A 25,558-nucleotide genomic window follows, 5' to 3' on the forward strand; every position below is an offset into this window, starting at 1 on the left:
GCTTTGGCAGGATATGATGGCATAGTTAAGGTCTTTACCACAAAGCTCTGTTTCTATTTAAGATAGTCTAAAAGAGCCTCTGATCTCTGCCACCCACCCTCCCGCCAGCTTAACTAATTTCCCTTAATTACCAGGCAAAACTGAAAGTTTTTGTTTGGACTGGTTAGGAAGACGTTGGAAGAAAAACTAGACCGACTTGTAAAGTCTTATTCTGCTAATTTGTGGACCAGCACATGGCTTTCCTCTATGACAGTTCAGTTTCTATATTCCTAAGAGAACATAGGTCAACCAAGCTTACTTTTATTAAATATATATACGGTATATATGGACACAAGTCAGATGAGTAAGTCTGAAACTGCAGAACAGACAACTTCAGTGTAAAACCTTTAGATTTCACTGACAGATCAGCTGTCATACTAGACAGCTGACAGCTTCCACTGCACATCTCCAGTTCCAGAACTATGCTCTGAAATAGACAGGCAGACCTTAACTTTACCTAAAGGACTCACTGACATGCATGGTAGTGGGAGAGAAGAAAGGAAAAAGTCACTCTGAGAATCTCTATCCAACCCCAAATCCAAATCTCATTTTCTCAAATTTTTCACTGAAGGGCCAAGAGAGAAGAGCTGCAAAAGCACCCTTGGGAGCAATATGATTATGATGGACACACCATTACACTAACACTGGCCTAAAATGTGGAATAAATGTTAGGCCACAGAAGGCTGATAACCATGCCATGTGGGTAAAAGGGATTGAATTCCTCCAAGTTTGGATCCTGATGGTCTAAGGCAGTGGTTCTCAACCCTTCTGATGCCGCGGCCCTTTAGTACAGTTCCTCACGTTGTGGAACTGTATTAAAGGGCCGCGGCATCAGAAGGGTTGAGAACCACTGGTCTAAGGTATCTCCAAGAAGAGGCTCCAATTCTCTGAGCAATCAGAGGACAGAGAAGGCGAGGAGGCGGGGGTGGCTGTACGAATGGCAACAGAGCCACTCTGTGCAGTCAAATCTTACAAGTCCTAGAAGGAGACATTCCTCCACAGACCTGAAAACTGTGAGGACAAAAAATAAATGGCTCTGACCAGTGAAGGAGACACCAATGCCCAACCTGAGCTCACACACCTGACCCATAAGAAGGGTTTACCTGCAGAGACCGAATCCCTTGTTTGAAATTCTAATGATCCTGGTTACATGATTCTCAAAGTCCCAGACACGTGATTTCCCATCTCGCGAAAGATTAGAAGCAGCAAATTAAAAGGCTAGAGACAGCTCCACAGAGAACAGCGAGAACCGACAGCTGACAGAAAGGTAAGCAAGACAATAATTATTTTTTTTTTAAACGAACATATTTCAAAACTCAGCGGCAGCCTAGGGCCACTGAGAGGGACAGACAAGCTCCGGTTACTCTGGAGTCATTACCATTCGCGAGCACGCTACAATAATTTATCGTACGTGCGGGAGAGAAATACGACTTGGTAGCTGGCTGTGTAAAAGAGATTTAGGGATTCTAGTTCGAGTGGAGTTCACGGTGCCCTAGGCATGCCTGTGGCTGCCCCAGGGCTCTGCAGTCTTGGGGTGCAGCTGCCGAGGCTGTGTGGGGAGGAAGGAGAAGTCATTCCTGCCCACCCCACACTGGGCAGATGGGTTCATTTCCGGACTCCTTGTTTTAAGAAGGAAACGCAAATAAATGTGCACTCAGATGAGAGGCACCAGGACCCTCAGATGTGAAAACAGGTAGTACTACGAGAAAGAGGTCTTTTGAGTGGAGGGCATGTGTGAGGAATGAAAAATGCAATACGTAGGACTGAATGAAGCGGCTGCTGCTGAAGCAGGGAAGGGGTCCCGGGGATTCCCGGGGGAGCACCCACACTTGTACTGCAATTAATTCGCTCAGGCTTACCAGGGATATGGCCACATCTGCACAGGATCCCCGGCTTTGGAGGCCCTGCTTCTCAAAGGAGGGGAACTCAGAGTATGGGTGACAGTCTGCGTGCCAAGAGGCACTTGAAGCCACAGTGTGTGTGACTGGGGGTAGGTGAGGTTATACGGCTGCATCGTGTTTGGTTTATACCTCATTTGGAGCTGTTTTATTTATTTATTTAAAACTATATTTTATTGATTTTTTACAGAGAGGAAGGGAGAGGGAGAGAGAGTTAGAAACGTCGATGAGAGAAAAACATCGACCAGCTGCCTCCTGCACACCCCCTACTGGGGATGTGCCCGCAACCAATGTACATGCCCTTGACCAGAATTGAACCTGGGACCTTTCAGTCCGCAGACCAACGCTCTATCCACTGAGCCAAACCAGTTTCGGCATTTGGAGCTGTTTTAAATATGAGTGGACTTAACATGAAAATGTTTTCAGATTTCTTTAAACACCCCGAACCTGCAGCAGGCACGAGGACAAGAATTAGAAGCGAGGGCAGTTTTCCTGCCTTTGCCATCACCCTCCATGTTAGCATCACGACAAAAACGGAACCACATCAACCTCCTAGCCCACTGCACTGTCCTGCAGTTTCTCATCTTGCCCTATCTCAGGGCAGTGGTTCTCAACCCGCAGCAATTCCATTCCCAAGGGAATGCCTGGCAACATCTGGAGAGATTTTTGGTTTTCAAAATGGGAGGGGGAGCGGGGAGAGGGTAGAGGCTAGGGATGCTGCTAAACACCTATAATACACAGGACAAAGAACTGCCTGTCCAAAAGAGCAGGCGCTGAGAATCCCTGTGTTAGGGATTTGCAAGTGCTTATGGGATGTAGGCTACTTTGAGGGTCCTCAACATCTGGCCCCAACCAACCATTTCAAAGGCATCTAAACTTTTCCACCTCCTGTCGTTTCCCCTCCATTCCTCACCTGTCCCCTCACTGCCAGTCTTGCTTCTACTCTCCACATAGTCCATTTGGCCACACCATCCCTGAATGCATTAAGGCCACACCCTTCTATCCTTGCTTTCAAGCTCTCTCCTTATTACCTCCTCCTCGAAGCCGACCCCAAGCTCCCCTTGCCAAAATCAGATTGCTTCCTTGTGTGTTCTCATATTTTAAAAATTAAAGAGCAAAACAAAAGCTGAAACAAAACCCCACCTTGATAATATCTCCAGTATGAAAAGCTTTGTTGTGTGTTGTTCAGTCTCCCTGAACTTACAGCACTGAAATTAAGTCTCACAACAATGCTATTCACAAGACAACAAGGTCACGCATTAATGAGGTGGCTAAAGGCATGGGCTCCGGACCCAGGCGCACTGGGACTTGCACTGTCCCTCATGGGCTCTGTGGTCACAAGCAAGTTTACTCACTTCCTTTTTATGAGACTGGATGGGAGTACCCTCGATGGACTGGGTTGCTGTGAGGATCAGAAGACCCCCACGTATTTAGGAGCTTAGATAAGGGAGCCTTTGGGATGATGGGGTATCTTCAGGGCAAACCCACTTCTAATACTGCAGCTAGACTGCTGTCTGTGTAGCACAGATGTCCCATTTGCTCAGGGAGGGAGGCAGGACTGGCTTGAGAAGCTCCCTGTGTTTCCCAGAAACAGTGCCACCTGACCCCAGAGGAAGGATCTCTGAGGACCCAACAAGACACTGAGAGTATGCCTATTCCTGAATATAGATGGAGTAAATAGCCACCCAGCCAGGCCCATAGCCAAGAGCCTCGTCCCACTTGTCTTCTGTATTCATCTCACTGTGACGCATCCTTGAGTACCATTCCAGTGTTAGCATCATTTAGAGTCTAAGCTGGCTGTGCAGGCCTCACCTCCTGTATGGTAACACACACTTGGCAACTCCAAGCAACCCAGAAGTACCATTTGGTCTAGTAGAGAATGTTGTCAGTAAACACACCAACAAAAGCAAACATGTGTAGCCATGACCCAAACAGAAAAGCCAAACAGACTCTTTCTCAAAGAGGTTATCACAGATGTGCGCTGCATCACAAGCCAGGCTCCCTGCTGTTTCAGTGCACACTCAGAACAAACCAAAGACTAACCAAACCTGGTGTATGGCCCTGCTTGAGTGTGATTCCACTATCATTCTAGGGATGGGGAAGTAGGAGCTGATAAAGCAAGCCATAATGAGCTGCTCTTACTCCTGGGGCTTTGAAAAGGGGTTGAAAAGGGGCCATGCATCATTTAGAGTGACCTCAGATGGAATTAAAATGACAGGTGTAACTTCTATCAGAGCCAGCTTGTCCACACTACATGCAAGCCTGTGGTCGTTTCTGGATGCCCCGTTTTCCATTATAAATTCATCGTAGCCATGATTGGGTTGTCCCCTCCTACCAGCGTTGTATCAGAGTGGCTATTGCTTCTCATCCTCATACAAATGGTGCTGTTAAAGTTTAGTTTTTGATAAATGGGTTGGTGTGAAAATCTTCCTTTCACACTTATTTTCACTAATATTTCAGAGTGGTGAGGAATGTGAACTTTTGAGTCAGAATCCTGGCTCTGAACTCTGCTCCTGCCACCTGCTGTTCATGCAATACTGATAAAGACCTCTGGCTCCACTCAACTTAGGTTCTCTTGTGTATAAAATAGTGGAGATAAAAATAGCATCTTTTTCAGAGGCATTATGATGATTAGATAAAATAGTGTACTTAAAGCACCTAATAAAATATGCCTGGCACATAGCAAGCGCTCAGTAATGTTGGTTGTTATCATCATCATCATCACCATCATCATTATCATACAAGTGGCAAAGGTGAGTTGTTGACTGGATGGATCACTCAGACTTGCTAAAGCAGAGCCAGGACACAAATGCCTCCAAGCCCCACAGTCTATCCATCACTACACTGGACTGCCTTACATACCCCTTTATAGTCATGTCGCAGGATAAATCAAAGTGACTGCAAATCCACTGAGCAAACAGGAGGCCCCAAGGCTGGGGGCATGATCAGGGTCTGATGGAATCATGGCTTAAGCTTTGAAAAGAGAAGTACTTTGGGATCAAGGACACAAATGAGTACTATCAAATTTAACTAGTAAACACTAGCTGCTTACTTTTTATTAGCCACAGTCTTAAACAGTCACCCATAAAAAGGCAGCCCTATAACCATCACCACCATCAGCCAAGATCCTTTCTTTGCTGCAGGTTAGCCTATCAAGATCCTGGCCTGTCTGCCCAGCCTGGCCTCCTGCAGCCCACCATACCTCCTCCCAGAGTCTCTGTCAGCATCATTAAGGTGTTAAAGTGCCTAGGAGGTCTCCATATTTCCTGCCTACACAGCTGCTGTAACAATCTTGGCCAAACTATTGTTGTAAAGTGATCTAACCCCACCACTTACGAGAGTCAGCTGACAAGATGTGAGAGAAGCAGTCACCTTCCACTCACATTCGCTAGGCTGTCTAGTTGTGAAGCAGACAAGAAGCCACTTGGCTCCATTTCCGAATGGAGCTAAGAGGCTACAGGAAAGGATGATGAAAGCACAAGGGCGACAGGTACTGCATTTCCAAATCCAGGCTCTCTGACCAACCTGGCCAGGGCAAAGTCGGGTGAAAAGACTACAAAAATTCTCCAAAACTCTCGAAAACTTTAAGTACACTCTTTACGAGGAAAGGAGGAGCTTGGGACACAGAAAAGTGGTTCCGGGTCAAAATAAAGTCCCCAACCCAGGCGGGAAATCGGTTCATGAATCACAGCAAAACTGTGTCAGGCTTGTCAGTGTTCTCTTTCCCTTCAGGTGATAAAACTAAACAGACAAAACTGCAAAACAGGGTAGGGTGGGGCGGAAGGCAGAAGCTGGGACAGTAGGACAGCGAGGTCCTAATGGTTTGAGAACTTAGCATCTAGAGATGCAAAAAAAGCTGTGTCGAGGAACCCTGGGGGGGTGGGGGGGGTCAGGGCAAGAGTAAAAACACCGATTCCTTTCTCTGGGGGCCTGCCTCATTCTGAGAGGCAAAGAAAACAGTAAATTGTCCCTCAGGTTCCAGCATGAAAACGTCTCTGGAAAACAAGCCCCATCACATACAAACACCCTTAGGGCCAAACGAAAGGCCCCTAACACGGGAGAGGGAGAGGGAGAGGGAGAGGGAGCGGAGGCCGGCACTCCACACCTGCACACGGCAGGTGCGGTCCAGACAGCTGGGTCCCTCCAGATTGTATTAACAGAGTTTTGTTTTTGTTTTTTTTAAAAAAGAGCAGAAATCCTCAAATGCCAAAATTACAATCACCTCCTTTTGGCATTACCCATCACACTGAACTGAAGCTCCCAAATATCATGGAGCAGAAGGTGGAGGCTGTCTCCTTGTCCATGCTCCTGATGTCCCCCATCCAGTCACGACAAGCATCAGAGCTGGGAAGGGTGGCAGCCCCTATCCGCCTGCACAGTCACTTCCCACACGTTCTCCAGGCATCTCGGGTTTCAAGAATTCTTTGCAAGTGTCTGCTCCATTCTCAATCCATGGTCAGCCCCAGGCTTTGCTCCTGCCCCTCTCCTCTCCTTTCATCCCTGCAGAGGAACAGGGAATCCCTTCTTTTTTCTTAGCATCTCTCTTCCCGGCCCTGGCCCATGTGGGAGCCTTGGTGGTCCTGGTTAAGTTTTCCAGACCACTCTGTGGGGTATGGAAGCCAGTTGGGAGCATGAAGTCCTGGAATTCAGAGGGCACCCACAGCCAGGTTGCCGCCCTCCTGGAGCCAAGGAAGGGTGGGTGGATAGGAGAAAAAGGTGCTGAGGAAAGTGAGGATGACAACCAGGGGGTTCCCTGATCCCATGGAGAGGCAGGCAGAGGTTTCCTCCTTATCGCTGGCAGCACTTCTTCTTCTTTTAATATACTTTTATTGATTTTTTTTACAGAGAGGAAGAGAGAGGGATTGAGAGTTAGAAACATCGATGAGAGAGGATCATCAATCAGCTGCCTCTTGCACACCCCCTACTAGGGATATGCCTGCAACCAAGGTACATGCCCTTGACCAGAATCGAACCTGGGACCTTTTAGTCTGCTGGCTGGTGCTCTAACCACTGAGCCAAACCGGTTTCGGCTGGCAGCACTTCTTGAGCCACACCTCTGTGCACATGGAGGTGAGCGGGAAGGGAGCAAGGTCACGGGGCTGGCGGGGGGTGGCCTACTTTTTTGTTCCTTTTTCATGTGACAGTTAAAGTGACACAACTGAATACAGAACAGAAACTAAAAAGAGCAGCCTGCTGGTGGGTCCTGAGTCCCCAGCAGTGCATTTCCACATTACCATTGGGCCTCCTGCCATCTCTGCTCCACCTTCACCTCAGCATCCTCCCACCCCACCCCGGACATGTGCCCTCACCTGAGCGGAACCCAAGGAGATGCTCTCATCAGGCCAAGCATTAGATCAAGGTGCCCTGAGGAAACCACCTCTGGGAAGCGCAGCCTAGAGGGCTTCTGATTCGGAAAGAACATTCTCTGGGAGACTTTGTTGTCAATGACAATAAACCACGACAGGCAAGTTCCTGGTCTTTCACCAAGAAGAAGAATTTTTCTTCTTCTCCTGAACGTACGATTATATTTTCTCTTCAGAACATTTGTATGTTATGAAGAAAGGCAGAAGATATCACTTACAACCCAACCACTATCTATAATGTAGCATGTATCCTTTGCACATAACTCACAAGCTCTGGGCTCTGGGGCCAGATGAAACCCTCGCTCTGACACTAATGGTGTGATGTACCCTTCAACAACGTAAGCTTGTACTTTGCTTATTGCAAAAATGAGAGTCACATCACCTTCCCCACAGGTTTGTGAGGAAGAAGAGCAACGACACAGCAAAGAACCCACATGGTCTGAACACGGAAGCCTGTGCTGAGGCCTAGCAGACAACCACTAGCCATGTGTCTCATTCATGTAGGCTCTGCGTTGGTTTCCTACAGCTGCTGGGATACGTGACCATACACTTCCTGGCTTAACACAACACTCACTTATCCTGTTACTTTTCTGGAGGTCAGGATCTGACTCGGCTTCACTAGGCTGAAATCCAGGTGTTCGGCAGGGCCTGGCTCCCTCCAAGGCTCTGGGGGAGAATCCGTTTCCTTGCCTTTTCCAGCTTCGGTGGCTGCCAAGATACCTTGGCTCGAGGCCCCTTCTTCCATCTTCAGGGCCAACAACCATGCTCTTCCAAGCCCTTTTTGACTCTGACCCGCTGCTTCCATTATGACATCTTTCTTCTGACTTTCCTCTTCCTGCTTCCCTCCTATAAAGAACCTCCTGGTAAAGATGGGGTCACCTGCTAATCCAGGGTTACATTTCCATCTCAAGATGCTTCACTGAATGACATATGAAAGGGAACATATTCATCAAGTCTAGGGATGAGCACCTGTATATCTTTGGGAACAGACATTATTCAGCTAATCAGATGCTCTTACTATATTAAACTATTTGAGAGTGGCAACATGAATTTGTTGGAAACATTTTCTCCAAGTTGTCTAAATTCTTTCCAATAAAAATAACCTATTTGCTGTCAAGTCCTCTTGCTTAATTCTTTTGTCATTTCTCCCACTAATTTTAAGCCTAGAAATTCTTTCCATATCCAATCAGGTTAGTATTTGTGTACATGTGCATGTATCTGTGTGTATTTTACTCATTGTTACAGATTTGAACAATGTAGAAATACATAGAGGAGTAAATTTTACTTTCATGGGAAACCACTTAATATCTTGATTGAGATCCCCTCTCCCAGAGGTTTAGCTCCTCATTCACACTCACGGGTACATGTTCATCTGTGTATGGGGCCAATTTGTACAGCTAGGTTCCCAGTTCAACTGGAATTTACTCTAGTGAATGCTATATACCTAGGAATTCCTCCTCTAATTTGTTTCTTTTCTTTTTTTCTTTTCTTTCTTTTTTTAAATATATTTTATTGATTTTGTACAGATAGGAAGGGAGATAGTTAGAAACATCGATGAGAGAGAGTCATCAACCAGCTGCCTCTTGCACACCCCCTACTGGGGATATGCCCGCAACCAAGGTACATGCCCTTGACTGGAATCGAACCCGGGACCCTCCAGTCCCCAAGCCGATGCTCTATCCATTGAGCCAAACCGGTTTCGGCTAATTTGTTTCTTTTCAAAAAATAACCAAAGCACCATGTAGGTCATATTCTTCCATGAAAGCATATTTTGTGGGCTATTCCTTAGTTTCAGTTACCCACACCCTCAGGATCATCTATCTACCTGCGGGTTCTACCTCATGCTTGCAGGCATCACTCACTGCTCACTTGGTGCAAGTCACAGAAAATAGCACTCACTGTGGTAAAATTACCCAGTGTTCAGAGGACTCATTTTGTAAACTCAAGGCCATTAAGTGGCATAAATGTCACATTTCTGGCATTATGGTTGGGGAAAAAGAAAAATGGTTCTATTTGACAAGTGAATAAATCTGTCTTCAATTTGTCACTAAGAAAATCCAGAAATCCAGCAGGAGTGCATGATGTTAACTTATCTGCCACTCACTCTGGCACCTCCAGAGCCTTGCAGGACTCTCAGTGCACACAAAACACACGTGAGGGGCTTCTGCGGAACGAATGGGGAGCAGAAGTCCAGCGCTGGCCGTGGAAGAGAAAACAACTCCGAAAGGCCTCCTGCTGCCCCTCTCCTCACTAGGAAGACTTCTGCAATCTTGACTCCCTCATCTACTGTCATTTCTTGAGGATTTGCTGTGAACATGAATATAGCTGCAGTGCAAAAAGCAAACAAAATAAGCCATCTCTAGACTAGCCATTGAATTGACAAAGGAATGAGTGCCCATGTGGCACCAGGGGCAGGCCTCTCTTCTCTGCTTTCTGTGGCAACGTCAAGGCCAGGTCAGCAGTTCCATCGCTGGGGGCAGTGATGTTCAGCTCTGAGTGAAACCAGGTCATCCGAGCCAAGAAGCACCTATTTCTGACGGTGTTTGTGTCACAGGCTTTCCAAGGGCCTGGTGTGAATTAGACTGTCAAAGTGCTCATTAAAGGGAACAGCAGAGGAAGCCAAGTCCAAGATCAAGTGTAGATCACAGTCGCATGTGAGGACCATGGCATCAATTATTACCTAGCAGCAGCACTCTCAGCAGGATGTGCCCAAAGTTGGGGTTAGCGGTTCTCTCACCATCACGCACCCAGCACCAAACACCAGGAAGGCAGAGCATAGCTGCCAGCGCTCACGGGCGGGGAGCAAGCATAACAATGAGGATCCAGCAAGTCTCACTTAGAAAATTAGATTTGCAATATGGTCAGAGCCAGCACCATCAGTCTGACAATTTAGAGCTGCCCCAAACAGGTTTTCCATCTCTTTATACCACAGGCAGGTTAAGCTTTCTAGCTGTTACCTCACCCCCTCTTATGCACTTCGAATTGCAAGTGAAATTTATCACCTGTCTATGGGCCCTGGGCCTGAGGTCACGGCCTGAGAAGGAAAGGGCCCTTTTCTGACATCATCGGAGCACGCATAGCAGAAATGGGCTGCAAGAAAAAGCAGGGTGCAGGGTGCATCTAGGCAAACAGGTCAAGAGCCATTTCTGCCTTTCAACTGTTTGCTGACACAGTTGGAAAAATATTTTATTTCCAAAATCTCTTTTGATCACAATATTCTTCTAAAAAATGTTTGCCAGCACCCTGCTGCCCACGGTCCCAATGCCACTGTGTGGCCAGAAAGGCCCCTGGCCTGGCTCCTCCTCTCTTTTCAACTCCCTTTGATCCTCCACGTGTGGGTCAAACTGGTCAAGTCACAGCTGCTTTTTGCTCCCTCTTATGTCACCCGCTCTAGGGGGAAAGGGGGGACAGGGGTCATTTTCTCCTCCAGATACTGAAATCCTATCATCCTCAAAGAGCTAGGTCTCATTCATGAGACACCCTGCAAGCAGCTCAGGCAGAAGCAGGTGCCCCTCCTTCCGGTTCTTGCACCATTAACCTGGCGCATGTCCTCTTTCACCGCAGTCATCCCCGCACACGAACCAGCTCTCCTACTGGTGAGATACCCACTGGTGATACACGTCAAGAGTCCTGTTCTTCATTTCCATCTCCCGTGCCCTCCCCCAGCACCTGGCGCCAGGTCTCAGAAGCAGCACTAACCGGATGAATAACTCTCCTTGTTGACAAACCAGGCTCTGCTACCACAGGGGATGCAGTCACAAGCGCCAGTGTCCAGGAGGAGGCCAGGCAGGGGAGATACGAGGGACGTGGTCTAGGCGAGCATGAGGCAGCGCTGGGGTCCATGTTAAACCGGAGAGGGCACCCCCCACCCTGACCATTGGGCATCTGCTTCTCCACGCCAGCATTCACTGCCAGGGGAGAATGTGGGACCCATGTTGCTAAATAATTCTGTTAAAAAAAATGGGATGTTTAAGTGAAATATTTTGATGTGTAAGAGCTACCTGCTAATGTTATTTTTTTAAACAATGCATGGGCAAAAGGAAGTATGTCTGTGGGTTCCAGTTATGAGTTCTGGGCCTGGGATCTGAACCTACACTGATTTATATATTTATTTATATATATATATATATATATATATATATATATATATATATATATATATATATATATAATTTTTTTTTTTTTTTACCACTATTCATTAAGGGAGCCGTCCAGCATGTAACATTAAAAATAAAAGCCAGCTCTGCCCTCAGGGAACCTGAACCTTAGTTATGGACATTTCTCGTGGCCAAGGGGTCATTGTCAGGAGCTTCTTTCTCATTCCTCCTCTTCCAGCACCAGGGGTCTGATGGCTCAGACGGCAGGGTATAGAGCCCCTCTCCTGTATTTTCACTCTTACTATTTCCTGGGCCACGCGATGGCATCGCGTAGTGAGAACTCGCTATATAATACCCACTCCGGTACTTTATTTCTTTGATTTAAGGGGAACATGAAATAAAGCACATTTATTTCATTTCATGCTCATAGCAACCTTATGAGGGCACACTGCCAGCATCACTTTACAAATGAGGACGAGGAAGAAGGGCGTTGAGTAATCTGCTCAAGGTCACTGAGCAACGGTGAAGCCAGAACTTGAACCCCAGGCCACAGACATCCAGACCCGGGCTCCTCGCTCTGTGCTGCGCTGCCCTCTATGAACCTAGGCTGAGGGAGGGGTGAAGGCAAGTCCCCTGAGGAGAAAAGTAAAGATGTGCCACCGAGTTCTGATGTCTCCGCACGGCTGGGTGGGAGCTGGCGGAAACGTGCCTGTTCGAAAGGGCGGAGCCCGCTGCTGGCCCTGCCACGAGCCAGCGCCGATACAGACGAAAGGAAAGGGCGTGCACGCATAAGCCGGGCACGAAACAGGCCGCTACCGTGTATGGAAATCACATCACCCGTATAACGTGGTTCGACTCTCAGTACTCACGTCTTTGCTGGTGTAATCATCCCAGTTTGAATGGATTTAGCATCCTCCCCGCCCAGCTTCGTGATAGCAGGGGCTGTCGTTTTATTTCTGTCTCCCCCTGTCACTGAGGGCTTACCGCCCAAGGAGGGCTCAGGTATTTTAAAACGAATGAACCATGGAGAACTTACGTACTTCTAGAGGGGACTTAGCCTTTTAGAAATGTACAGACGTGACAAAACTATCTCTTAAATAAGCAAGAAAACCATTTACACAGGATTCAGAAAGTGACCACCCTGGGTGGGGGAAGTAGGACCACACAGGCTGAGACAAATGCTGTCACATTCTAGTTTCTGTGCTGGGGGTGGGCTCGCAGGTGTGGTTTTGCAGAGATAAAATGGATGGAAGAGAGCCCTGCATGGACAGGCCATGCGTGGGATAGAAACCAAGGACCAGTTAACCCAATGCTGTGCACTGGAGGTCCTAAAGTAAATAATGAATGGAAGCACAGGACTACAGCACAGGAGTAGGGCCCTTCTCATGCAATCCGTGATACAGGCTGTAAACATAAATTGCCAAGTTTCAAAGCAAGGTGGGTAGGGTGTATGCAAGGGGGGTCCTTAACCTGGGCTACATGTGCCTTGATTAGGACATGCTCAACCCCCTGCAACTGGACACAGAAGTGAGCATGTGTGTGTTTTCCCCGGGAGGAAGGTTTGCAGCTTTCAGGTTGTTGAGAGAATGCATGATCTACGAGGAGTAAACTTGTGTCAGAGCGGGGAGTGCAGCGGCACCAGCAGGCACGGCATGTCACCAGCAAGTCTCAGGGGAATGGTGAGTGGTGGGAACCTGCTGGGCCACAAATGGCTGAGATAATGACTCCCCCATGTTTGGGGACTTCCTGAAGAAAATGACAAATAGAATAAAAACAGACAGCTCCACAGCCTGCCAAGGCTGGCCTTCCCTTCCCCTTCCCCATCTGCTAATTTACACAGGAACAAGTCACACCGGGAAAACATCCTAAACTTTCTGAGGATAGTCCTGAGACCCCGTGGAGGTATTTTCCTCACGTCCTCTAGGTAAAGGTCATTGATTTTTAAAGGTAATGTGGACATGGATTATAACAACATCCATGACGATGCAAAACAGGGTTCTTATTTGTTTAGGTACAGTGTATAGAAGGCACTAGAATGATGACTCCCAACAGGGAGAAAGGACACCCCCAGAGCGTGGCTGAAAAGCAGTTTTGGAATGGACCATGGCGATCACATTTAGCATGAAATTTGGGACGTAGAGAAAGATACTTAGACAAAATGAAGCCTATAGTGGAAGTCAATAGATAGGAAAGGTTCCCACAGAGGGGTTCCAAACTCAACAGGAAAAAAAACAAAAGCGAACTGGGCTACCATCATAAATGCATAGACTATGGACAGTAAGCATCATGAACCTGAACTTATGGGAGGATGACCTTGATGGAGAAGTGATACGCAAGAGGAAGGTGTCCAATGGAAGCCAGCCAGCAGCGAGGTGTCAAGGTGACGACTTCACAGTGGAACCAGGTGTGGTGCTGTGGGACCACCTCTCTGCCTGCAGCCACAGATCACCATCCCATGCTGGTAGAATGCAGCAGAGGCTACACAGAGCGGGGTGGTGGAAACATAAAATATTTCTTTATGTTGAACCACTAAGCCAACACCAAGGCTTAGTGGTTCAACATAAAGAAATATTTTCACGGCAGAAGAAGATGGTGGTCTCCAAAGGAGTTAAAGTTCCAGGTAACTTTTGCTGTTGGAAGAACTTGAAGAAGGACAAGAAGGAGTAGGCGATGGTGCAGTTAGCTGGGGCCTTGAAGATGATGAAGCTATGACATGTACAAGGTGGACAGGCATGATTATTGGGCCACCAAGGACAAATTATGAAAACAGAACATATAGCCTGCAAGTAGAATGTGGACCTAAATACCCAGAAGCTCCTCCAACAGTTAGATTTGTAACCAAAATTAGTATGAATGGAATAAATAATTCCAGTGGTATGGTAGATGCACAGAGCATACCAGTATTAGCAAAATGGCAAAATTCATATAGCATTCAAGTTGCCCTTCAAGAGCTAAGATGTCTAATGATGTCCAAAGAAAATAGGAAGCCACAGCCACCAGAAAGACAAACATACAACAAATAACTTTAGGGAATCTCAAACTTGTCTTAAATCAACAGTTTTCTACTCATGTTAATGTGTTGATTAAATATCACGATGCAAAATACCCACACACTAAGTAAAAGAATGTCAGCTGATAAATATGACCTGGACATGTGTAAGAATGTATTTAATATATATATATACACATTATGTTTTCAGGTAAGAGAAAAAAAAATGCAGCACTTTTTTAAGGCACTGTCATTTAAACATAAACCTGGAGTATTCAAAATAGAATTCAGGTTTACAGACGAAAGTATGGTGATTTTTACTAAAAAGTAAAAATCCCAAGAAGGAAAAAGAAATGGCATGCTTTATCCATCTTGCTTAGTGAAAGAGCTTCAATTTAAATTGTCTAAAGTAGCAGGTACAATGAAAATTTTCTCAAAGTGTTTTAATTTTTGAAATGGTGTGGCTGCTGACTACCAGTGTATAAAAAATATGTTCAGAATTGTTTTTATATCTGTATTTATAATAAAAAATGTCATGGGGAAGGTCAATGAATTTCTGTTAAAAGCTGTTTCTGGATGTTATAGGTAAAAGACATGGTAAATATTTGTTTATAGTCTTTGCTTGACAAACCATGCATTTAAGTTGAAGTAAAATCAGCAAAAAGGAAATAGGTGAATGGATATGTGATTTCTGAGATTAAAGTTAGTCTTAAAATGTAAATAAAATGTGGATCATATTCTCAGAAAAAAATAAAAATAAAAGAAATGTTCTCACACATCTAACTTGCCAGTTGCATTTAGTCAGGCAGGAGTCTGGGTCTGTATAGCATATTGAATAGCCCCTTACTCATTTCAAATTTATAGAAATTTTGGATAAAACTTAATTTAAAACACACACACCAACAAGTCAACCGCATAAGCAAAAGGGTCATCTGACCCTTTTCAGAGATAGAGCAATGAGGGGCCTTAAAGCTAGATGGCATCCCCAGGGCTTTCTGGGTGATACCAGGAGTGAGGTACGAAGACCCCTCAGCTGGTGCTGTGCTCCACAAAACCAGGAGAAGAGAGGACTTTAGTCAAGCTAAATTTCAAATATATTTGCTTTTCCTGAACACTAACCAGACCGTGCGGTAGACAAAGGGCTAACATCCTGCACTGGGTAACCGGCAGGTCATTTAGAGTACGGCAGCTTGAGAGCAAACATTTAAATTCTTAAGTTGAGTCATTACACACAGGGGGGAAAGCTTCCAATTTAGCCTTCTAAAATTAACTTGCTATCATCTATACCTGGATCTGGAGTTAGCAATGACCGGGCCAGCATAGCTCAGTGGTTAAGCATTGACTCATGAACCAGAAGGTCATGGTTTGATTCCCCATCAGGGCACATGCCCAGGTTTTGGGCTCTATCCCCAGTAGGGGGTGTGCAGGAGGCAGCCGATCAATGATTCTCATTATGGATGCTTCTATCTCTCCTTTTCTCTTCTGCAATGAAATCAATAAATATATATATATTTTAAAAAGAAATGATAGGCCCACTGGGATCCAGCAGCCCACCTGTCCATAACTTATGGCCCCAAGTTAGAAGAAGCCCTACCCATGGCTCCTTGGTGGTGACTTATAAAATCCAAGGACCAACTTGCTTTTGTTTTTCTTCCCAATAATAAGTATTGCTAAACAAACTTCCAGCATTTCAGAGCTGATGCAATGACATTCATTCATTCTCCCTCTCCCTCTCCCTCCCCCCTCTCTCCTTCCCTCCCACCATTTATTAAAACCGGAAAGAAATTTAAGTCATGTTCTGGAACTTAACTTCAACCTTTAATTTTTAGGTATTCCCTTACTTCAAAGCAAGTAATTTAATTATGCAGGAAGGTTAGTTTAGTAAAGGTTTATTAATGCCTAAGACACACATTCCTTTCTCTTTAAAAGGGGAAAGTCTTATTCTGCTAGAGGGACTGATTAAACCCAGCAAGTTTTTACACTCAAGCTAATTGAGATCAGGGAGCCAGGAATGAAATGATTTCCTGACGGGCCATCCAGCAACATGCCATCAGACAGGCTGCAGTCCCTCCAGCCAGGAAGGAGGCGATGGCAGCAAGTAGTGACCTCCCAACCCTGTTTTCTTCATCTTTCCTCCCAGCCCTTATTGGTTGCCAACACAACCAATTAAACAGCAAAGCTCTTTCACACCGATACAGGCTTTCCTTCTTCCCTGACCCCGCACAACCTCTATCCTCTGTTACTCATTTCCCCTTTCACAGAAGCCACCTCGCATCTGCTGCTGCCTTCCTTGCCGTAGACTTCTCTGAATAAATCGGGTTGAACAGAATTCTGTGTTCAGTTCTGCAAAAGCAAAATAAAGGAGGGATGGGGGAGAAACTCCAAACAAAGCAACCCCATGTTCTGCATAAATGCACATGGAGCTTCGAGAGGAAATGACTTTTTCCTAGTTTTTTAAAAAACAAGAGAACTCACCTAGTCCAAGCAGTCACTTTTTATTCTAGATTTGCCAGAATCAATTCGTTAGGATAGATAACCTGGACTGGGGGAGCACTAGCACTCAGAGTTCACTTTAAAAGGTTTTTTCCCAGCCTCCACCAATTTTGGATGCTTTTTTTGGACAACACATGTTGGTCTATAGATTCATCTCTTTAGGTCCTTTTTCAGACATTTACTAATAGTTCACTTATTAACATTCATTCAGATAGGTCATCAGTACATGTGGCGGGGTCACAAAAACACGTATGACATCACCTGGCATGCACGCACGTGTACACACACACACACACACACACACACACACGCACACACACCAGTCCTCTAAGGCTGGGAACAAAACTTATGGCAAAGACCATGTGCTCCCTTTTCCTAGAGAAGTGACACAGTTTAGTAGACTATGACTTCTGCCCCAATTCCCCGCCCACCTCAAGTACCCCCTACTTTCCCGCCAGCCCCAATGCAGACAAAAGTTTGCCATTTTTGTACTTTTTTCTAGTGGTAGAGAAGCTTCAGACTAACTCTGAGGCGCCTACGAAAAAAAACAGTTACTTTAACATATATTTTTTTCTCACATTAACCATGCCTGTACATTGACAAGTTTGAATGTGACTTTAAATTATGCCCAATCTAGAGAAATAGCACTTGGCTGCTAGACTAAGTAAGCATACACAATTTCCTCTTTTCCCTTTCAGAGCTTTGAGGCGTCAAGTCAAGAAACCTTGGAGTAACCACCCCCTTCCCAGCTTCCCATCTTGGTTGGATACAGAAGCCAACACTTAGGACCAGAGGCCCAAGTGCCCTTATGTCAGCAGGGGGGAGGGGAGGGCGCCTCCCTCCTCCATGCTCCTGGAATCTGCCCGGAGTTCTCAGCTGGTAGGAGGTGTCTGACTGTGAGACCAGCTTTCCAGGTTCCTACCTCTGTAAGTGCTGCTGTCCTCCGTGCCCAGCATGGAGTAGAGTCAGCCAACCCAGAGGAGTGGGTGTGGTGGTGGCAGAGTCCAGGAGTGGGTCTTGCTGGCCACCCACCAGCAGCAGCCTTTAAATGAACTCAGTGACTCAGCGGCTCCTCCCTCCCCCACCAGCCTCCCACCTCACTCCTCTCAATTTGCACTGATGGCCATGTGGCAGCATGTTGTCTCCACTGAGACTAATCCTCTGTCAATAAGAGCTTTCAGCACCGCCCAGACCAGATTACTCTGTCTCACAACCACTCTGCTGACCTCCCCCGGGGGCCAGGGAATACTCCCCCAGCGCGTACTATTTACAGAAGAGCCCGCATAAGCCGGATCGCTTGGTGTGACTATTTCACTTCTAAAGATTGTGGCTTTAACAAAGCAATGCGGCAACCAACGTCCGACCACTCAACCAGGCGCCGTGCAAGCCACTGGGAGGAGAAAATCGCCTGGACTTGACACAGAGGCAGGGATAAAAGCCGTCCCTGGGTTCTCTGAGACACAACCACCAGGCGGAGTACTGTTATTGTGGGCACCACCACCACCACCACCACCACCACGTGAAAAGATGACAAAGAGAGGCCACATGTTAAATGACAGGTTAAGAGGAGCTCCAAAATACCAGATGTGTGAGGTTTTGCTACGAGATTTCTTTGCACACAGGCAAGGCAAGGCACCACGGTGTTTTATGCTCAGATTTATCCAGACTAAGTAGGATTCCTTTTCTAAGAATGCGAAGACAATAACGAAAATGGCTTCTTAACCAACCCAGCCTAAACTAATTCTTAACTGAAGTAAAGTAACTAGACTTGATGTAAAGTGCCAGGAAGCCGAGCAGCACACAAAGCAATCTCCTCCACCTTCCCAGCTTTCCAGGCAATTCCCACCCCATCCCTAAAGGGACACCCGTGGGTGCAAGAGAACACCGGCCTCTAGCCACCGAACAGACAACTGCCATACGAGGAATGAGCACAGAGCCTACAAACTGTCAAGGAGATGTAACTGGTGTTCTCAGAGAACACAGGTGCCTGGTGAGAAGGTATCGGGGTTTTGAAAGAACAGTTTCATTAGCGTTACTCTTAAGAACAAGAATGCTGGGCCACATAAAAAGTCGTCACAAAAGGTTTTCCCAGCACTGGCTGTGAAGCTGTAAAGCCACCTCAACGGAGTACACAGCTCTCACCCCTAGGGAAGATCTCTACTTCCTGATCCTGAAAGTTAAGGTGTCAATTCTAAAACTGTTACGATAGCTATTCAGAAAATGCAAACTCTTTTCCTTAGAAATGCATTAAAATGAGAAAATGTGTACCAAATAAAACCTAATTTTTAGTATTAAAATACTTGAAGCTTATTCAAGTCTCTGTTCAAAGCAGGTGGGCAGATCTGAGGGTGCTTCGGAGAACATCAGAGAGGAGGGGGGCTGAGGAGGTTGGGGGGGAAGGCGGGCTGTGTGCTGAAGAGACAGCGTGTCAGACAGAAAAACAGGAGGGGGAAACATAGATGCCAAGAACCCAGAAGAAACTAAGAAGATACATTCCAAAGTTGCTTGCTCTCTGCCTCACAATTCTAATTATTACCAGAGGAAGGATAATTCCAACTACATACCTTTTGCAGTTTGTCAGATTATTAGACTTCAGATCCAAGGTGGATTCATGTAGAAATCTTAGTTTTACATGCTACAATTAACAAATGCTAGCCCTAACTGGTTTGGCTCAGTGGATAGAGCATCGGCCTGCGGACTTAGGAGTCCCAGGTTTGATTCCGGTCAGTGGTGTGTATCTTGGTTGCGGGCACATCCCCAATGGGAGGTGTGTAGGAGGCAGCTGATCGGTGTTTCTCATCGATGTTTCTAACTTTCTATCTCCCTCCCGTCCTCTCTGTAAAACACGCCGGGAGTAGGGGGAGATGAGGAGGGAGTGCTTCTCTGTTGCTTCAGCCTATGAGGGTCTGCCAGCCCCTTCACCAGCAAGCAAAAGGCGGGACGCTGGCAGCAAACACTGTGTGACCAGTGAAAGCCACGCCACTGGATGACTCAATCCTACAGGATTGCCCCAAACACCTGGCTAGAATGACAGGTCACTGGAGCTTAGAGTCACTCAATCCAAACACTCCGCTCCCAGTGCACACTCCACCAGCCTGGACTGCTTTTCCCCATCTAACTGGAATTCCTACGTTTTGCTCATTTGCCAGGATGTATATCCACACCATAAGACTAATTCCTTATCCTTCCCATAGGTCAAGTATTTTCCAAATATTTAAATAGTTCAGGTGCTTTGAGAAAACCTAGCCTTGAACCATTCTGAACCTACAAAACTGTTAAGTTAGGTAATTAATTTATGACTCCTTAACATTTATGTAGTTCCTTATGGTTTTTATAAGCTCTTTCTCCTTTGATCCTCACAAGAGCTCTGTAATATAGGCAGGGCAGGAATTATTTTCCCAATTATGCGGTGCTTGAGAGAGGTTGAATGACTTATTCGTACCAGAACTCCAGCTGAAACAGGTCTTCCAACCACAATCTTGGTCCTTCCTTTCCCATTCATTCATAATAAGAACCTATTGTACACCAGGCCTGGTGGTTGAAACTGAGGGGACAACGATGTATAAAACAGAGTTCAGGTTTTCAGGGAACTGGCATTTGTGTAGTACACACAGAGGTTATAGGGGTTAGAGCGTTAGGCTCACATTTGAGACCAGACTCCACTATTTGCCAGTATTATACAAGCATGGCAAGCTGTGGGCAAGCCTCTGTGAAGTGCAGTTTCTGTATCTCACTGAATTGCCCTGAGGATTAAATGAGATAACAGATGAAAGATGGTTAGTACAATCGTGGTTTATGGTGACTGTCCAATAAGTAGTACGTGTTTTTATTCACACTGACACAGGATACCGGGTAAAGACATATGAAGGACATACTGGAGCAGAGTCTGGCAACACCCACCCTCAGTTTCCTAGAGAATGGCTCTAATGAAAGGGTTTTTCACACGAAAGGACTCTTGTCATCTGTCCATCCATGTAGTTATCCAGTGCCTACTGTGAGCACAGCACTCTACAAAATGGTTCTCAGCAGGGGTCCCTTGAATAAAGGATTTTCCTGAAATACTTAGACCGTGAGCTCATTTATAAAAGTTATACTCGCAGGCTTTTCAGTTATACCTCCTGGGTGAAATGAGGCATATCTGTGGCCCATTCTGATCCTAGCCAGAGGTAACAGCTTAAGAGATACACACCTATTAAAAGAACCTCACCTCAACAAAATGACTTTTTGTTAAGAATACAAACACACATGCCTCCTCCCAAAGGCCACATTAGCGAGGCGGCTGAATGAGGACCCTACTCTCCATAGCAGGGACAGATGAGATTTCAACCATGTTGGCCTTCATCTTTCATTTGAAGGAAAGAATTTGCCTGGACAAGCATGTAGTCATGGGCAATATCTGCTTACCAAAGGTAGCATAGGAAATAATCCCACATGTTCCACTTTATACTATGATTTCAACTTCCTCTCCCTTCACACCTTTCAACTCACATGCTCCCGTAAGCCCAAGGAGCTTATGTGGATGAAGCAGAGATGTGGCCTAAATGGACTAGCTTAGGCACTTTCTTCTGGAGGAGAAAAAAAGAAGAAAGAAAAGTAAAAGAAAAAGAAACAAGTTCTTCTACTAAATATAAAAGGAAAAAAACCCTACACACTAATATACAGGGTGGGGCAAAAAAAAAAAAAATAGGTTTCCAGTTGTGAGCAGACTTTATTCTTGGATTATTATTTAATTATTGTATTATTTTCCCATATGAACAACTGTAAACCAACTTTTGCCCCACCCTGTATAATAATTCATTCGCTGGATAGTTTGTTCAGATCAGTCCTTTGTTGGCCAGCTCTTTATGAGAAGGAAGTTGGCATCTACCTGGCCTTTACCCGGATGGACAAGACTAACTCCTTTGTACGGTTTCCTTAATGTAATGCTGAAGGAACTACCATCCTTCAAAAACACCCAGAGCTATTTATAGCTGGCCTCTTGAATGGCTCTCTCTGTCTTACACTGCAGCCCTGTATTAGAAGAAGAAGAAGAAGAAGAAGAAGAAGAAGAAGAAGAAGAAGAAGAAGAAGAAGAAGAAGAGGAGGAGGAGGAGGAGGAGGAGGAGGAGGAGGAGGAGGAGGAGGAAGAAAAACTGAGTGCTCTACACAATGATCGTTGCAAGTTTCTTCAACTAGAGCCTTTGAAAAACTGGAAAAAAGCACATTTTTCAACCATAAGGAACAAATCCAATTGCTACCATATGATGTAACACCAACCTTTCAAATTTCCTAGTTCACCTGAAGAAATATAGAGGTTTCCCAAAAAAAGGGAAGGGCCACAAAAATGCAGACCTGGGTTTCTTAATGCTCTTGTATATTACAACTCACTCTATAATTCAGAGGCCTAGCACTGAAGTCAGATCCTGAAGACACTATGTGAGGGGTTGAGATGCGGTATTTGTTATTTCCTATAGCTTTTAATCTCATCCAAAGACAGATACTAAAAATACTTCAAGAAGTGGATTGATACAGACTGCTTCCTAAATTATCTTCCCTAAATATCAGCTCTTCCAACCAGGGTTTTTATAGAAGCTGCATATCCGATAGAGCAGGATTATATTCTGTGCCAAGGGTCTGGGTTTTCCTGACAGGCTTGTATATTCCAAGATTGATGTCCTAAGTAATTCATTAATCCAAACTCATTCTGATCTTAGGGAACACTTGACATATTTACCTAAAGTCATAAAGAACAAACTTATTAAAATGCTTTAGAAGTAGTGGAAGTAAGGTTTCAACAGTTATTTTCATTCCCAAAATGTTATAGCTCCCAATTGCCATATATCAATGGCTCCCCAATCTGCCACGCTCTGCCTAAGCAATGCAGCAAAACATGAGACTGTGCTTACGGCAACTCCACTGGGTTCCTCCAACCAGAGCCTATAAAGATTGCCAAGGAAAGAGAGAGATGACAGAATGTATGCACTTTGTTGGAGGCCTATCCTGATTTCCTTTAGGCTTTGGGTACATGACTACCGTTATAGCTATAATAATTGTACTATATAGAGTACAGAAATTTCTTCTGGGAAGAATTTTATATTAAACTGTCAAGCATAAAACAAGGCCAGTATGTTTTCTTCTCATTCAAGGGCACCACTGCACTCAAGACAGGAAAGGAGCTGCTTTCCAACACTAGCCAGCAGGCAGCTCTGGTACTCACTGACCTTTGGACACCCTCTTCCATTCTGTCCCCGAAGGGAATCATCTACTTTCCAGGGTACCATATTTTGGTCAGGTTCCACATGTGTCTTACCTACTCTTTGGAAAACAAAAACAAAAAAATACTAACTTTGGCAAAAGAAAAAAAAAGGGGGGAGGGTATGATGGGGTGAGGATTAAGATGAGGTTTATAAATGGACATGTTGAGAGTGTCATTTTGCTTACAAAATGGTGTCCATGCTTCTGTATCTTGGCTATTGGAAATAAAGCTGCAATGAACATAAGGGTGCATATGTCTTTTCGAATTAGCATTTGGAGTTCCTTTGAATAAATACCCAGAAGGGGAATTGCTGGGTCATATGGTAGTTCTATTTTTAATTTTTTCAGGAAGCTCCAAACTGTTTTTCCACGGTGGCTGCACCTTCCAGGCATCTCTGTCAGCAAGGATAAGATCTGTAAGACACAGTCTCCACCTGACTTAAAGGATGTATGGTTGCATGCTGTTGTTTTCTCCTTCTTTTTTTAAAAAATATTTTTTTATTGATTTTTAGAGAGAAAGAGACAGGGAGAGAGAGAAACATCAACGATGAGAGTGAATCATTGATTGGCTGCATCCTGCATGCCTCCTACTGGGGATTGAGCCCACAAACCATGGGATTGCCCCTGACTAAAATCAAACCCAGGACCCTTAGGTCTGCAGGCCGATGCTCTATCCACTGAGCCAAACCAACTAGGGCTGCTATTTTCTTTTCATTGTAGCCACCACCACTGTGACTACCCTACTACCTTCATAGGCTCTTGCAGCACATATTTGGGCCTCAGTAGAGGATGAATTAGGGCAGGAATGTGGGCAATGCTGTGGCTGGAAGGAGTGAAGCTTGATGCTGTCCACAGTACAACAGGACATTTTCTCCCCCCAGACGAGTGACTCTGACCAGGAATTAGAAGGCCTCTCAGGAAACCTTCCCATAATTTGCCCATATTCTCTCTTCCTCCTCTCCAATTCTCCCTCTTGAACATTTACTCAGTGTTTCATATGTTTGGAACTCTGCTAACCTGGATAGGGGTAGTTTAGAAAATGCATGTGCGACCTCATCTTAAGCCTTAAAGCTTACTCTGGAATACAAGAACATGATGCCACACACCCCTCCTTTACTCAGCACACACATAAGACCAATATTGAGTGAGTCAGCCAGTATATTTGATGAACGTATGTCCTCAGACTCGGTGTGGTTAGGATTCAGAAAGGGGGTGGGGATCAGGAAGAGAGTGCAGTGAGGAAATGGAAGGTGGAATTAGCTGAGGTAAAAAGACAGAGGACTCCTGGTAGCACATGGGCATAATTACATAGGCAAAAAAAGAAGATCTGACATGAGCGGACAGAGGAAGAAGAAGAAACCAAAGTTGATTGGTTCCAGGGAGGCTCCCTAAATGAGGACATAATTGCCAGTAAAGGAAGAGTTATATGAATAACTGGCTTTAAAATAGTCTAACATAGGCAATAGGATAGAGATGTGTTAATTTGTTGTTGTTTTCCTAAGCCTAGTCTCTAAGGTGTCAGTTGTGTGTGCGTGTGTTTTTATTGATTTTAGAGAGGAGGGGAGAGGGGGAGAAGGAGAGAGAGAAACATCAATGATGAGAGAGGATCATTGAATGACTGCCTCCTGCATGCTTTCCACCAGGGATCCAGCCCACAACACGGGCATGTGCCCTGACTGGGAATTGAACTGTGACCTCCTGGTTCATGGGTCGATGCTCAACCACTGAACCATACCAGTCAGGCTAAGATATGTTAAATTTTTTTTAAAAAAAATATTTTTATTTCAGAGAGGAAGAGACAAGGAAAAAGAGACAGAAAAATCAATGATGAGAGACTATCATTGATCTGCTGCTTCCTGCACACCCCCTACCAGGGATCAAGCCTGCAACTAGGGCATGTGCCCTTGATTGGAATTGAACCAGACACCCTTCAACCCACAGGCCAATGCTCTGTCCACTGAGCCAAACCAGGTAGCGTTAAGATGTGTTATTTTTAATCTGGCCTCCAGGGAACATGACCTGCCATAACCAGGCACCCACACTCCAGCACTCTGGAAATATTTAGCTAGCATCTGAAAGATGCTCGTTAAAAGGCCTCAATCTAGAAGCAGAAACTTCAAGCTCTTCACCTCTTTCTCAACACTAAAAGTTTCATAAATTAGCTCAACAGAGGTTAGAAAAGATTTCTCGCTGGTGAAATGAGTGGTGTTTAAGATAGGTGAATCGGCTATAGGGGCCCCCACCCGAGGGTAAATGAGACATGAGAATCTGAAGAGCCCAACTTTACACTTGACCTTTACAGCTCAATCCTGGAACAATCCTGTATGCAGACACTGGTTTAGAGGCCCTGTCACCTGATGCCAGCGAGGTGAGTAGATCTTGCCCCCAGAAATGTCATTATTTGCATCGTGGTGACTTTTCATGAGCGCCTTCGTGAGCTACTCT

General features: G+C 45.4%; 1 protein-coding gene and 1 pseudogene across 2 annotated transcripts in view; one reads left to right on the forward strand and one right to left on the reverse strand.

Annotated features, from left to right (window-relative positions):
- The window catches only part of MCC (MCC regulator of WNT signaling pathway), a 338,649-nt gene that overhangs the window by 117,451 nt on the left and 195,640 nt on the right, over nt 1-25,558 (reverse strand). The window lies entirely within an intron of this gene.
- On the forward strand, nt 13,987-14,420 carry LOC118702956 (annotated as a pseudogene).

This window comes from Pipistrellus kuhlii, unplaced genomic scaffold (assembly GCF_014108245.1).
Source record: "Pipistrellus kuhlii isolate mPipKuh1 unplaced genomic scaffold, mPipKuh1.p scaffold_m20_p_4, whole genome shotgun sequence".
Taxonomy (NCBI): Eukaryota; Metazoa; Chordata; class Mammalia; order Chiroptera; family Vespertilionidae; genus Pipistrellus; species Pipistrellus kuhlii.